Here is a 15698-nt window from a genome sequence, read left to right on the forward strand (position 1 = left end):
AGTGAATTATCCTGCATAATAGCACACTTAACGTTACATCACTCAGTTGTATTTTTCATGTTGGGATGTGCTCACCTGCAAAATTTATACAATATTTTCCTTCCTGATGTAAATAGACATTTTAAATAAGCATGTTTAAGATGTATGGTTATGTAAATCCACTTTAGAAAAGTAACTTTACGTACATGTGCTTACTGGAGCTCCCCTGTTAACTAGCTATACATAATAAAAGATGTGTTTACAGCAAAATCACAACTATTCTATACTGTCCAACTCCTTTACACCTTCAACAGTTAAAACCTTTACTTTATAGTAGTTTAACACATACGATTTAAACACAAGGAACCGTTTTTACTCATATTTTAAAACGCCTGCGTTGCTGATCTCCGCGATGTTGATAATGAAGTATCCTCTCGCGTAGCATCCTGGGACAGATGAGTATCATGAGTACCCATGGAAAAGCACTCAAAAATCTGGGCAATCCAAACACTGGGCGACATATCTCAATATCTCAGCTATGGAAGGGTCTAGAGCCTCCATTTTTGCACTCAGATCTAAGTCTCATGGCCCTCTACCAGAATCCAGAGTTTCAAGAAGATCAGAGAAACTCAAAATTTCGACCAAAAAAAAAAAAAAAACGACAGTGGTACCCCTTTCGTTTTTTTTTTTTTTTCGGGGCGAGAAATTAAGTTTCTCCAATCTTCTCAAAACTCTGGATTCTGATAGAGGGCCATGAGACTTACACTTGAGTGCAAAAATGGAGGCTCTAGACCCTTCCAGAGCCGAGATATGAAGAGTTCAGATGCAAAAGTCTCTAAGTGCCATTTGAAATTTTCTTCTAAAATTATCATTTTTATCAAGCTTGTATATTTAAGTTCAGTAATTTCACTTAAATGACAATTAATAGGTAATCTTCATTGCCATTTAAGTGAAATTACTGAAATTAAATATACAAGCTTGATAAAAATGATAATTTTAGAAGAAAATTTCAAATGGCATTTAGAGGCTTTTGCATCTGAACTCTTCATATTGAGATCCCACGCACCATTAATGCCATTATAAATATCTCAATATCTCAGCTATGGAAGGGTCTAGACTAGAGCCTCCATTTTTGCACTCAGATCTAAGTCTCATGGCCCTCTATCAGAATCCAGAGTTTCAAGAAGATCAGAGAAACTCAAAATTTCGACCAAAAAAAAAAAAACGACAGTGGTACCTCTTTCGGTTTTTTTTTTTTTTCGGGGTGAGAAATAAGTTTCTCCAATCTTTTCAAAACTCTGGATTCTGATAGAGGGCCATGAGACTTAGACTTGAGTGCACAAATGGAGTCTCTAGACCCTTCCAGAGCTGAAATATTGAGATATTTATAATGGCATTAATGGTGCGTGGGATCTCAATATCTCGGCTCTGGAAGGGTCTAGAGCCTCCATTTTTGCACTCAAGTCTAAGTCTCATGGCCCTCTATCAGAATCCAGAGTTTTGAGAAGATTGGAGAAACTTAATTTCTCGCCCCGAAAAAAAAAAACGAAAGGGGTACCACTGTCGTTTTTTTCTGCTCGAAATTTTGAGTTTCTTTGATCTTCTTGAAACTCTGGATTCTGATGGAGGGCCATGAGACTTAGACCTGAGTGCCAAAATAGAGGCTCTAGACCCTTCCAGAGCTGAGATATTGAGACATTTATAATGGCATTAATGGTGCGTGGGATGTCAATATCTCAGCTCTGGAAGAGTCTAGAGCCTCCATTTTTGCACGCAGGTCTAAGTCTCATGGCCCTCTATCAGAATCCAGAGAAGACAAACTCAAAATTTCGACCCGAGAAAAACGACAGTGGTACCCCTTTCGGGTTTTTTTTTCGCGGGGCGAGAAATTAAGTTTCTCCAATCTTCTCAAAACTCTGGATTCTGATAGAGTGCCATGAGACTTAGACTTGAGTGCAAAAATGGAGGCTCTAGACCCTTCCAGAGCCGAGATATTGAGATCCCACGCACCATTAATGCCATTATAAATATCTCAATATTTCAGCTCTGGAAGGGTCTAGAGCCTCCATTTTTGCACTCAGGTCTAAGTCTTTATATTTCCTGCTTTATATTTTGGGGTGACGTGTGACCAGGACCTGGTTTTGTTGAGATTCACACACTGTCTGTGGTGTGTGTGTGTGTGTGTTTGTCCGTGTGCACCTGCTGTCTGGTCAAGTACACAGTAGTGCAGTGCCAGATCAGTGCTGTGTGTAATAAGCCCAGCAGTGTTTATGTGGATGAGTGCGTGTTGGTGCTGATTGTGTCTTCTTCATATCCGTTCCTCCACACCTCCAGCACCTGACTGCCAACACTCACTTCAGTCCGTAATATGAAGACATGTTGTGATGGGTCCGTGTCAATATCGGGATTCTGATAACACCTGGTTTGGCCTATACATCCTTTAACATATCTCAGCTCTGGAAGGATCTAGAGCATCCATTTTTGCACGCAGGTCTAAGTCTCATGGCCCTCTATCAGAATCCAGAGTTTTGAGAAGATTGGAGAAACTCAAAATTTCGACCCGAAAAAAACGACAGTGGTACCCCTTTGGGTTTTTTTTTTTTTTTGTTTTTTTTTGTTTTGGGGTTTTTTTGGGGGGCGAGAAATAAGTTTCTCCAATCTTCTCAAAACTCTGGATTCTGATAGAGGGCCATGAGACTTAGACCTGAGTGTAAAAATGGAGGCTCTAGACCCTTCCAGAGCTGAGATATTGAGATCCCACGCACCATTAATGCCATTAAATATTGAGATATAAATATTCTCAATATCTCAGCTCTGGAAGGGTCTAGAGCCTCAATTTTTGCACTCAAGTCTAAGTCTCATGGCCCTCTATCAGAATACAGAGTTTTGAGAAGATTGGAGAAACTTAATTTCTCGCCCCGAAAAAAAAAACAAAAAAAAAAAACGAAAGGGGTACCCACAGTCTTTTTTTTTGGGGGGAGTCAAAATTTTGAATTTTTCTGATCTTCTTGAAACTCTGGATTCTGATAGAGGGCCATGAGACTTAGACTTGAGTGCAAAAATGGAGGCTCTAGACCCTTCCAGAGACGAGATATTGAGATCCCACGTAGCATTTATGACATTATAAATATCTCAATATCTCGGCTCTGGAAGGGTCTAGAGCCTCCATTTTTTGCACTCCGGTCTAAGTCTCACGGCCCTCTACCACGGTACCACTGTCGTTTTTTTCCAGTTGAAATTTTGCGTTTCTCTGATCTTCTTGAATCTCTGGATTGTGATAGAGGGCCATGAGACTTAGACCTGAGTGCCAAAATGGAGGCTCTAGACCCTTCCAGAGCTGAGATATAATGATGGCATTAATGGTGCGTGGGATCTCAATACCTCAGCTCTGGAAAAAGACTCAATTTTTTGCACTCCGGTCTAATCTCACGGCCCTCAGAATCCAGAGGTTTGAGAAGATTGGAGAAACTTATTTTTTTGCACCGAAAAAAAAAACAACAACAGGGGTACCACTGTCGGTTTTTTGGGGGGTCGAAATTTTGAGTTTCTCTGATCTTCTTGAAACTCTGGATTCTGTTTATTTGTAGTGTACTGATAATAGTTTCATATAATTAGTTTGTTAATTAAACTAATAATTATAAATAATTTATTTCCGTATAAAATAATACTACAAACACTTAAAAATAAACAGATTACTGCCCTGTTTTGAGGACAAGAAATGAAAACCAATGCGGTATGATGAATGTCCAAAAGATGGAACTCTGTAATGGCCACCTAGTGTTCAGTAGTGTTCATGACATGTTGATATGCCTTTAAGATGACTTCTTCTATGACGTTCGTTATTGTATGTGTAAATGTTGTTATGTGAGCGCGCATGATCAGTGAGAGTGAGAATGCTCGCTCAAAGAGGAAGAAGATGACCGATCTATCGCGGGCTGCTGTTTTGATTTAATGCATTTACTTCCACTTTGATTTGTAGCGTTTTACAGAGTGTTTTATTTAACCTGTTAACATCCGCTCTTTCAACGTGTATGTGAAGAGCAAAACTTTTATAGTTGCTTAAACTGTCACCGTCCCACAGGTGGGACGTTTGCCACTATATTTTTAAAACAATAATATCTTAGTAAATACCTTAAATAATATTGACAATCTACATATCATTTGAAAGCTTACAATCTCTAGTTTCCATATTTGGTGACTGATTTTCAAAATATATTACAGAGGAGCCATAATTTATCAATGTAAAACAAGAATATTTTCATACTCATAAGGCGTGTTCAGACCTTTATTTTAAAATAACAGTAAACATGAAAAATCATGAAAAAATGGTAGATACCTCAGTTTGTTTTCATGCCAAAAGTTCAAAAGATAGAATCCATTCAATTATTTTGGAAAAAAAAGGTCTGAAAAGTTTGAAATATCAAGAAAAAAATAATAAATTTACCATTTGTGACGTGGCAGCTAGCTATGACTTACATGCGTGTTCTTTGTATGTGTTTCTTAGAGGTTCAATTCATATCAAAATCTGCCAAACTTCCCATGCTACTTCTGAAAAGGATCTCTACTTCAGAAATTGTATGAAAATTGTGAAAATAATGGTTCATATCACTCAAAACAGGAATGGAAATGCAGGCGCCCTTATATGGGCAGTAATGGAGTCTGGTTGTGCCCTAGTGAAAAAGTTTGGTACTGCGCTCAAACAAAATCTTACTGAAAGCTCATTTTTTGAGATATCAACCTAAAATTTGAAACACAACTTGTTCAGATTTTTGGCTTTGATCTTTCTGCCATTTTAGAGTAGCCCAGGTTTTGAAAATATATATTTTATGTAAAATATGAATAATTAATATTTTTACATTGTACATTTCCATAAACTCAAACTTCTATAACTTTTTTTCTGTTTCACTTTCTTAATTTATTTCACTTCTACAAAAATCTGCCAAATGTCTTCTTTAAAACAAGACCAATCATATGTCTATATTCCAAAGCATTCTTGAATTACAACCATTTAAGTTCGAAATGTGCATTTTCATGTCTATTCAAAAAAGGGGGGTGACAGTTAACAGGTTAAAGCAACTATAAAAGGACTCGTGGAACAACCAGTTCGTTTGCACTGTCTTTCCTATTCTTCTTCTGGGACCTCAAACTCTGACAGACGTTACAACACGACACGGACTGTTTCAAACAGGGGTTGGATACATACGTTTTGCTTTTAAAAGTGTGTTTTAATGCGAGTATAGGCCTACACAAATATAAACACTTTGCAGGCTGAATGTTGCCCTTTATGAACAAAATGACGGATGTTTTTCATGACTCCACTGTTTGATCAGACCCGCGTGTCTCACACACAGGTTACGTTACCTTGTAGAAAATATTTGACCTGGCTGGCAGAACAATTGCCTTTGCCTGCATCTTTGCGGTGACATGACTAACATATTTAAGACCTATCCAATCTGAATTTAAGACAATTTAATACTTTTTAAGGCCTTATTTTTAGGAAAATTGATTTAAGACTTTTTAATACTTTTTAATGACCCGCGGCCACCCTGTCTGTAGCCATTCCCAAGAGTGCTAATAAGATACAATGTTTGCTACAGAGAATGAATTTAAACATTGACTTGAGAGTATGTTTACAAAGCATACAGCAAATTACTGAGGAAAACATAGGGTGCCACATTGCTGGGGAACAAATACTGTGTTAACAGGACCAGTGAGTAATAAAAGGCCTTGAATATTTAAGGAGCCAGACAATATGGATTCATTCACAAGACACTACTGACATATTAGTTATCCTGTTTCCGAGAGAAGAATAAATGGCATTAGCTACTCTCCCACACCTCCTCGGGGCGGGGTGGAGATGGCCTTGCTCCGGACTCATGATAATGTGCTCCTTTCTCTCTCTCTCTCTCTCTCTCTATCTCTCTCTCTCTCTTTTTTGTTGTTTCTGCAGGATTATTCTCTGCTGACTGCCATTATCTAACCATTGGTGAAAATCTATTCTCGATCGTAGTGCCCCCTCCAAGAGAACCTTCAGGGTAAATCTCCCATTTACCAGCGCTCTCAGTGGGAAAGCAATCACTCAGCATCAACCCACCTTCGCAGATGCCGTGAGTCTCGTAGGATGCACCTACCTTAACTAAGGTCGTACAGAGCCACTCATCTTTGCATCTGTTTGCATGGAAACAGCAAAAAGAAAAAGAGGCTAAAATGCTAACAAGCTCCTTGGAGGGTTTCAGCAGTCTGTAGCATACAAAGTGACAGGAGGTCAACCAAAATGTATATCTATAACAATTATGAAAGAAGGGAAACTGCATATATACATTGATTGGTCCTCTTGCTGCCACCTTCTAGGCCAGATCTGAAGCAACCAAGGCCCCAAGGGTGTTCTTGCACTACAAAAGCCGCGTGACCTCCGTTATCTTGATGGCCCGCCTGTAAAAAGTGGTGATTACCGGTGACCTCTAAGCAGTGAGACCAAAGACGGTAAGACCATTCCCTCCAAAAGCACATACGCGGCAACATGGCTGCCGCAGGCTCTCGAGCCTGCAAACTTCCCCTTCCATCTGTTCTTCTCAACATTATCGAAAGAGAAACAGGGCGAGACAAGTGGTCGGGGGGAAAATTTCTCCTCAAGCCAAGCGTGCATCCTTGTGATGACAGACTGCTGGAGGCTGAGCATCATAGCAAACAATCCTGTTAGATTTATAACAGGAGGCCCAGAGCACTGGCTGAAGGCCATCTCATGCTGAGAGCTGGGAGATGTACACAAGATGGATGACCGAGACCGACCGGTAAATACTGCGTGAACAATGGGCCATTGTGGATGAGTCACTGAGGACACCCTTGCTTTTAGTTCGCCTCTCATATTTATATTGCCTTAGTTACTTTTTAATGCGTTCATGGCATACAAACATTTTTCTTTTAACTTATCAAAAGTGCATTCGTTTGTGATCCTCATAGAAGACAGAGATGAAAAATGTGGGCCATACGTCTAGCTAATGTACAACTAGGTCTATGAAATCACATACATGAATTTTACCTCTGCAGGACAAAGATCATTTAATCATACTCAATGTAGAGAAACATTTTATTTTGGAGCGCAACGTCCTACACCCAATCAGCAAAAGCCAGCAGCGTTAGTATTGAATTCTCTCCTTTCATCCTTGTTGTACCAAATCAATTGGATATATCAGTTTCATAACACCCTTCCCCACCTATGTGAAGGAGTCTAGGCCCTTAGTGAGGACGACTACTGTATGGCTGAACGAACATATGACTGATTGGCTACAGATAGGGTTCTGGCAGGTGCACACATTTTGGGTGCGAAGCCTACGAGTCCACATTCCCCTGAGTCAGTGCCACTTGTCATTCAGGTGATCAGACAGGGGAAAAGATAATGTCGTATCTGAAGTCAGCCAATAAATCAGCTCACAAACTCTTTTAGACTTCCTCTCAGCTCATCTGATAAACATTAGCATCTGCTGTCTGTGCATGGTGGTTTCTTGTAGCACTGACCTGAACAATTATCAGACGAAAGAAGCTTTACAAAAACGTTTTCAGAGTTTGTAATGGAAAAACATCTCTAAAAACCATTGAGGCATCAAACGGACTTTCTCTAATGATGTAAATGCCGGCTAAGAGAGGCTCGGGGTGCTTGTAGATGTGGAATGTAGAGGACTATGACCTTCTCCATGAGCAGCAGAGGGACTAGAGACAGCAGCTGGTTGGTAAGAGGGTACAGCTGCCTGCATCCAACACAGAATCAGGGACCCACAGTGCAATTACCTATATCAATGACGATGGTGAAAAACATGTGTATTAAAGCCATATCATGGAAAACAGGTTTTGAAATCAAGGTATCAAACCATTTGATGTAGCTTCTAGATAGTCTATAAAATATCCACTACAGTCCACCAAGATAGTATATATGGAAACTAACCCATATTAACATATGACTGACCTCATTAACATAATACAACTATTCAGTTATCAGCAACTTGGCCTTGGGGTAACAATCAGGATTCAGAATTGCAGTATATATTATAAACTCTTTTCTATTTAAAAATTTGGGGGTCAGAGATATTTATTTTATTTTATTTAGAAATAAATAAATGAATGAATCATTTTATTCAGCTAGGACGCATTGAGTTGCTTAAAAGTAACAGTGTTACAGAAGATTTCCATGTCAAATAAATGCTGAACAAATGTATCACGGTTTCCACAAAAAAAATATAATAATAAATAAAAAAATCCTTGAGCACTAAATCAGCATTAGAATCATGTGACACTGAAGACTTTTAGCCACAGGAATGAATGATATTGTGTGTATTAAGATATAAAACAACCATCCCAGATAGCAAACTGACATTGAATCAACGTGGAAATATGACATCAAAACAACGTTGATCTGACATTGTTTTGCTCATCGAATTAACGTTGAACCAACGTCAGACGCGGCATTCTTTCAAAGCTAACGGAAAATCAACTTGAAATCAACGCGTTGTTTCAACGTTATGAAAGCAAACCAATTTTCGATTTTCATTTAGCTTTGAAGAATGCCGCGTCTGACGTTGGTTCAAAGTTAATTCGATGAGCAAAATCAACGTTGTTTCAATGTCATGAGAGACGTTGTTTCCACGTTGATTCAATGTCAGTTTGCTATCTGGGATTTGAAATAGTAATAAAAATCTTTTAGTAAACTTTTGAACGGTAGTGTCTATACATTTGAACAAGTGACTGAAGTTTAGTTATACTAAATAAAACATATGAGAACTAAATGATAACAAGAAATCCCTGCAGCCTGGAGCAAGAAACCTTGAATAACATTGTAAGTGAGCTTATAAAATGTTACAAAAATTCTGGAATATTTAGGAAACCCCTTTAGGATTTTAAAGCTGTGGACAAAAACGTGTACGCTTTCTCTGTGGTCGTAACGCACATAATCAAGTTCAGTGTCCAACATTGAACGGAAATTAAATAAACCCAGGTAGAGATGAATGCTGGAAAATTGAAAAACCATCCTATTGCTTTCCTTTGGAGATCCATTTATATTTTTGGTCTTTATTCAGGCAACCTGTGGTTATCATTTTACTTTCTCTCAGCATGTAGAATTTGAGCACAATGACAGTGTCAGGTCTCGTGACCAAGAAAATAGCGAAAATAAAATAGTCTCTTCGTAAAAAGTGCAGAAACTAGTGGTGTCCCACTTATTGTTACAGGACCTGAGGGACCTAAGCAAACACTACTCATCTTTTTCTCACCTTCTCTCTCTTTTTTCGATAATCTCTCTTTTTTTATTGTCTTTCTCAGTCTAAATCTCTCTTTTCCACATGTTTATTTCTCTACTTTCTCACTTTTTCCTCTCATTCTTTCATCCTCGCCAAAGATGAACGGGACTCAGTAGTATCTTGCAGCCATTCCTGTGACAGAAACAGGAGGCTGCTGAGATGGAGATACATGGGGAAGCTCAGGAGGGGTGAGCGTTGACATCTGAAGCTTTTGACATTAAGAAGGGATCAGCTTTTCTGACTCAACTTGTTTGGTACTTTCACTCATTAATGTGGCTGAGAATATGGTTTTTTAATGTGTGGAGTGTAAATGACTCAGAACTTCGAGCTCCATCATCACCTTCATATTATCATACGTTTGAATGCTACTTAAACTAATAACGCACTAGAGAGACAGAACATTGAACTAGAGCATAATTATTCAATAAATAGATTAACAATTTAGTAGAATGAGACAAAAGTATTTCAGTTAGAAGGGACAATTGTACTGTCAGAGCTTTCATTTAATGTGCAGTCTGAGATTTCTTATTTGAAAAGCTTTACAAAAAGAAATAAACGGTACCAAGGTGGCCTGTAATACTTGGAGAGAGCCATCTGTTTGCATTCCCATTCATCTCAATGCCAGTTGCTCTGCAGGCGCAGGAATCCTAGAAAATACAGGATGTGATTTCAAATCTGCCATCTTTGCTCTGCAGGTGCTCAGTTGTTCTTATTTTTTTTCCCCAAATGTGTTCCACAGAAAAAGGAAAAAGTCCAAATAAAACTATTTTTCTACTATAATTGTGAATATAATAATAACTTTCCTTCAGCTCAAACAGTAGAGTGTTGATACTTACAACGCCAAGGTCATGGGTTCGATTCCCAGGGAAATCAAGAATTGATAAAAATGTAAATGTGCACCTTGCAACGCAATCCAAGGCACAAAGTATCGGAAATACATTTTTTCCTACATCTGATATACATATTAACATACACAATGTAATAAAAAAAATATCATGAAATATTAGCCATATAAATGTTTCTGTCAAAAATAAAATGGCCATGAATAGAGAAATATGTTTTATGCAACATTAATTATTAATGGGATAACATTAACAAACAAGGGGTTGATTTAGCAAAATTGACCAGCTGACTATACATAATCATGTTTATTATGTGGCTATTTATACAATAAATCAATTAAATATTGCTTATTATTGATAAAGTATTAGTTAATTGTAAAGCAAAGTACAGTATAAAATAGTGTCAGTCAGTTATAAAGTGTTGCCCTAAGAGTCATTTACCACAAGTGGCCACTAAATGCTGCAACTGAATCAAGCATTCAGGCCAGATCTTTGGAATAATGTAGGTTAACTATTTAAAGTGAATTCGACATTCGTATTACTATGTCAACAAACAAGAACAAGTCAACAACCTGCAGCCAAGTTTGGCACTATCTTCTCTCAAAATAACAATGCTCTCTGTATCCGCGGCTGTCAACATCAGAGCATAATCCTGCTTGACATGAGCATAGACTCTATGTGACGCTTCATTCACATTCCAGTCCCATCATATCATGGTCCCTGCAAACACCTGGGAGGAATCTCTGTACACGGGCCCCAGCTCAGAAGCGCCGGTCAGCAGCCAATGCGTGCACTGATAAAGTCCGCTGATGCTTACGCATGGCTTAACCTGCATGTGGTGCTCAGGCCATTTTTTTTTTTTTTAAGGCATCATGTTGTCTCACTCAGTGTTCTCAGAGCAGGGCTGACAGGGACACAGAGGTTCTGCGAGCTGTGATTCAAACTCTCTCACCTTCTGTGTGTGATGTGTGGTGTCAGCCCAGAAACCCCCACAACACATCTAAATGTATTTTTCTTATGCACTGAGAATATTTAATACACTAAGAATACATTTAATAATAATAGAATTATCAATTTTAGAAAAAAAAATTATTTAATATATTACAAAAAAAGTAAATGTCAAATTTCATTTCAATAGTATTATTATTATTTTTACACTGTTTATATACTATAGTATATCATTCATAATGTCAAAATAATAATATTGATAATTATGCCTCAATAATAATACAAGTAATTATCATTGTAATTATATTACAATTGTAATTATTATAATCTTCAATATCATCGTAAAAAATTTTATTATTGAGTATTAAAAGACAACACTTAATATTAATACATTATTATTAGTGTTGTTGTTATAATTAATAATTGTTTATCACATTATAATACATTCTATAATAATTCATAATATAATAATAATTGTTTTTCTTATAATTAAATAATTTCTATATTATAAATAATTATTATATATTTTTTTAAACATTCTTTGAAAACAAGTTTTAATATCTTATCAATGTTTGGTTCTCAAGTTAGGTCGTAATTCGTAATTAGATCAGATCGTAAGATCGTAATTACACTCATGAGGTCTGAGGTTACACATGGTCATTTTGTACCTTCTAAAATAAAGTGTATCAAGGTTGTACTTAAGTGTACTTCATGTACATTATCCATCTGAATTAACCCAGTTTACAGCTTAAATACATGCAGTAGCTTCTAAATTACATTCAATTTACAAAATATTACACAGGTATAAGCTACGTAAAATAAAGTGAATCAAGATTGTACTTAAGTGTAATTCATGTGTATCTACAAACCTTATCCATATATACTTTAGTTTGAATTAGGCCTAACTCCTTCGTTCACAGCATAAAAGCCAACGCATTCTCACCCCAAGGCGTCACCTTTGACCATGCTTCAATATTTGACGTTTTAGGCGCCCTTTAGCGTCACTTACACGACGCGATCCTATGGGCTGAAAAACATGAATGGGCTGTAAAAGAATGGGCTGAAAAACAAGAATGGGCTGTAAAAACAGCCCATTCTCACCCCCAAGGCGTCACTTAACTGACGCCTTGGGAAGCATTTGGACATGCTTCAATATCTGACGCTTTAGGCGCCCTTTAGCGTCAGTTAAATGACGCCCTAGGATCGCGTGTACCCTACCCTACCCCACCCCACACCTAAACCTAACCGCGTCCTCTAACAGACGCTTTCCTTTAAGCCTAGTTCACACTACATGATTTTAAAATGTCGGGCTGAACTGTGCAGTTCACACTAAATGACTTGCTCTCAGTGAAATCATGAGTGTTCAAGTTGTTTAGCTGTTCACACCACACAACACAACGTGATTGATCCACAACAGGACGTAACTCACTACACGAGTTAACAACGCACTACACAGAGATACAACCACGATCGGATGATAAGAGCATATCATTTGTGACTCAATGAGAGCTGTTTCAGTACTATAGTACGGTCTAAATCCTGAAAATAATCAAACAAATAACGAGTTGACAACAACACGATTCTATCTGGTCTAGAAACCATGTTTTGTCACGAAAAACCACGCAATAAAACGAACCAGAAATGACGCGAAACTGCAGAGAAGAACACAACACGCGAATATGGACGTCAGACAGAAACTAGTGCTGCACACTGTTTGCTCGACGATCTGCTCTGAGAAAAAAAAAATGCAAAAAAGAAAAAGAGATTACCTGGTGTCCTCAACCCATGCGTTGCTATGATTGGCTGTACTCATGACATCACTGAGATTGAGTCGCGCGACTGCTCGAGATATCTAGCATGCTAGATATTTTTCTGAGCTCGGTGACCTGTCTGCGAGCTGTCTTTGATGCGTTGTTGGCTCTTTCACACTATCGGATTGGCGAGCGTTAATCGTCCGCTAATCGCCCGCGATTTGCACGCGATAACACCCTGACTTGTCGGCGACTCAACGATTTGCAAATCGGGCTTAAATCGGGCTTAAAATCACGTAGTGTGAACTAGGCTTTAGCGTCAGTTAGATGACGCCGTAGGATCGCGCCATTTAAGAGACGCTAAAGGGCGCCTAAAACGTCAAATATTGAAGCATGGTCAAAGGTGACGCCTTGGGGTGAGAATGCGTTGTGTAAAAGCATACGGTAGCTTCCTAATTACTTTGCAATCACATAACATTACACAGGGATAAACATAAAATAAAGTGTATCAAGATTGTACGCAAGTGTACTACGTGTATCTACATACCCAACGCATTCTCACCCCAAGGCGTCACCTTTGACCATGCTTCAATATTTGACGTTTTAAGCGCCCTTTAGCGGCACTTACATGACGCGATCCTACTGCGTCATCTAACTCAGCGGTTCTCAAACTGGGGGCCGTGGCCCCCTGGGGGGCCACTAGATGGCGCTAGGGGGGCCGCAAAGAAATTCTAGAATATGAAATTATTTAAAAAAAATTATTTTACCTGTATGTAAGTTTGGATTGTCCTATGTGAAATCTGCATTGCATGATTTCTTTTATATTGTAAAACTTGTATAAAATTGTATGTCTTCTATATTGAAAAAGTATTTCTTTGTGTAGAGTAGAATTATTTTTTGTTTCTTGCTGAAAAAACAGATTGCAGTTCAAATTTGCAAACCAAACTTGAGCCACTGTCATTTACTACCTTAAAATGTAAGAAGTTTAATGCACTTTTTTACAATCAGCAAATTAATTTTTCAGTGTTTATCTTTTACTATGAACATCACAAATGTTCAGTATTCAATACTTTTGTTGCACTTTTCAGACAATATTACTGTTAACTGTCAAAACCATTTTTTATAAAAAAAAAATGTTATATTTAATGAAATGTACAATTTAACTAATTTTGTATATTCAAAGACATAAAGCTAAAAACAGAACTGTTGTTCCAGCATTGTACAAATTCATTTGTTTTTGGTTCAATCTAAAATTTGTAAGTAAAATTGTACGTTTGAGGATGTTTTCGTTATGAGTTTTCTTTTGGGGGGCCACAAAAGGATTCACCCTACACAAGGGGGCCTCCTCCTGAAAAAGTTTGAGAACCACTGATCTAACTGACGCTAAAGGAAAGCGTCAGTTAGAGGACGCGGTTAGGTTTAGGTGTGGGGTGGGGGTAGGGTACACGCGATCCTAGGGCGTCATCTAATTGACGCTAAAGGGCGCCTAAAGCGTCAGATATTGAAGCATGTCCAAATGTGAGAATGGGCTGACATACCTTATACACATGAAGTACACTCATGTACAATCTTCATACACTATTAAAGAAGGTACAAAATGACCATGTGTAACTGAAGGTTATAAGGTCATAACAACATATTTAAGTACTTACAATAAGTTTTAAGTTACATTGAGTAGTACAAAGTACTTTCTTATATAATTACATTGCACCAAGTCGGTAACATATATGTAACCGACTCGGCCTGTTACACGTGTAACAGTAGCTGCCTATTACATGAGTGTAATTACAATCTGGAAGTATGGTTGTTCCATAACTTAGTTTGTTAAATCTTATTATACTACTAAGTAATTAATTAAGTAATTACACTGTATCACGCCGTAAAATAAAGTGTTAACATGTGGACAATGTTTTGTTTTTATATTGTCATCTTATAAAATTTTGATTCAAAAGTAAATGTATCTTCAGACATTTTTTTTTTTACTAGAAAACATATTAAGACAGACATTTTGCTCTGTTCTTATCCCTCACTCCCTCTCCACATGAGAAGATGAGGAGGGAGTCCTCATTACCATCATCAACAATCACAGAGAAACTCTTGAAGAATAATTAGATCATGTCTGAATGTGATCTGGAATGAGAATGCTGCACATGAAAGCCCCTCATTCTGATCTCCTTTAGAGGCAAATGAAAGCAAGGCTATTCTAATGTGGCAGAAGAGCCTTTGCATGCATTCACTCATACACGCACACACACAGACCCCAAACGCCCAGGGCTTGCACGCATTAGGTAAAACCACAGCACCAGTATGGTATTGATCCTTCACACAGGCTGTTGCTCTTAAGGGAATTGATAGGAATCATTCTGAAAGAGAAGTAAACCTTGATGATTGTAATCGGGAGATATCATCATTGATTTTTCCGGCCCTTATTCCATTGTGTGCCAAATAAAGAAGCATTTCATTGCAAGGTGGCTCTCCTCTTTCCCCATCCGACTCTGAGTTAATTCACATCCTCTCATTAAATAGTCCATAATGCTGTGGCCTTTTCACTGGAGGCGTTATTGATATGCACCCTGCCCTGAGAGCCTACACACCCAGATTATCCAATAACAGGTTACTTTTCTGCAGTGCTGCATTTCCAGAATTTAATTAAAACTAGAAATGAATAAGTCTAATAGGACCTGCATAAATCCTGTTGCACAGCCAAGGTCTCATTTAATTCCATCCTGATCTCTTTAATACACGATTACACAGTGACTAAGAGGACCTGCATCCTGATGTGTTTTGAATTAGGCTGCATTTTACACTGACAGAGTCATCTTTTACCTAAAACAACTGATCACACTTAAAATAGCACTGGATGCTCTATAATAATGCCCACAAACTGCATG

This window comes from Pimephales promelas, chromosome 7, assembly GCF_988280905.1.
Source record: "Pimephales promelas chromosome 7, fPimPro1.hap1.1, whole genome shotgun sequence".
NCBI lineage: Eukaryota > Metazoa > Chordata > Actinopteri > Cypriniformes > Leuciscidae > Pimephales > Pimephales promelas.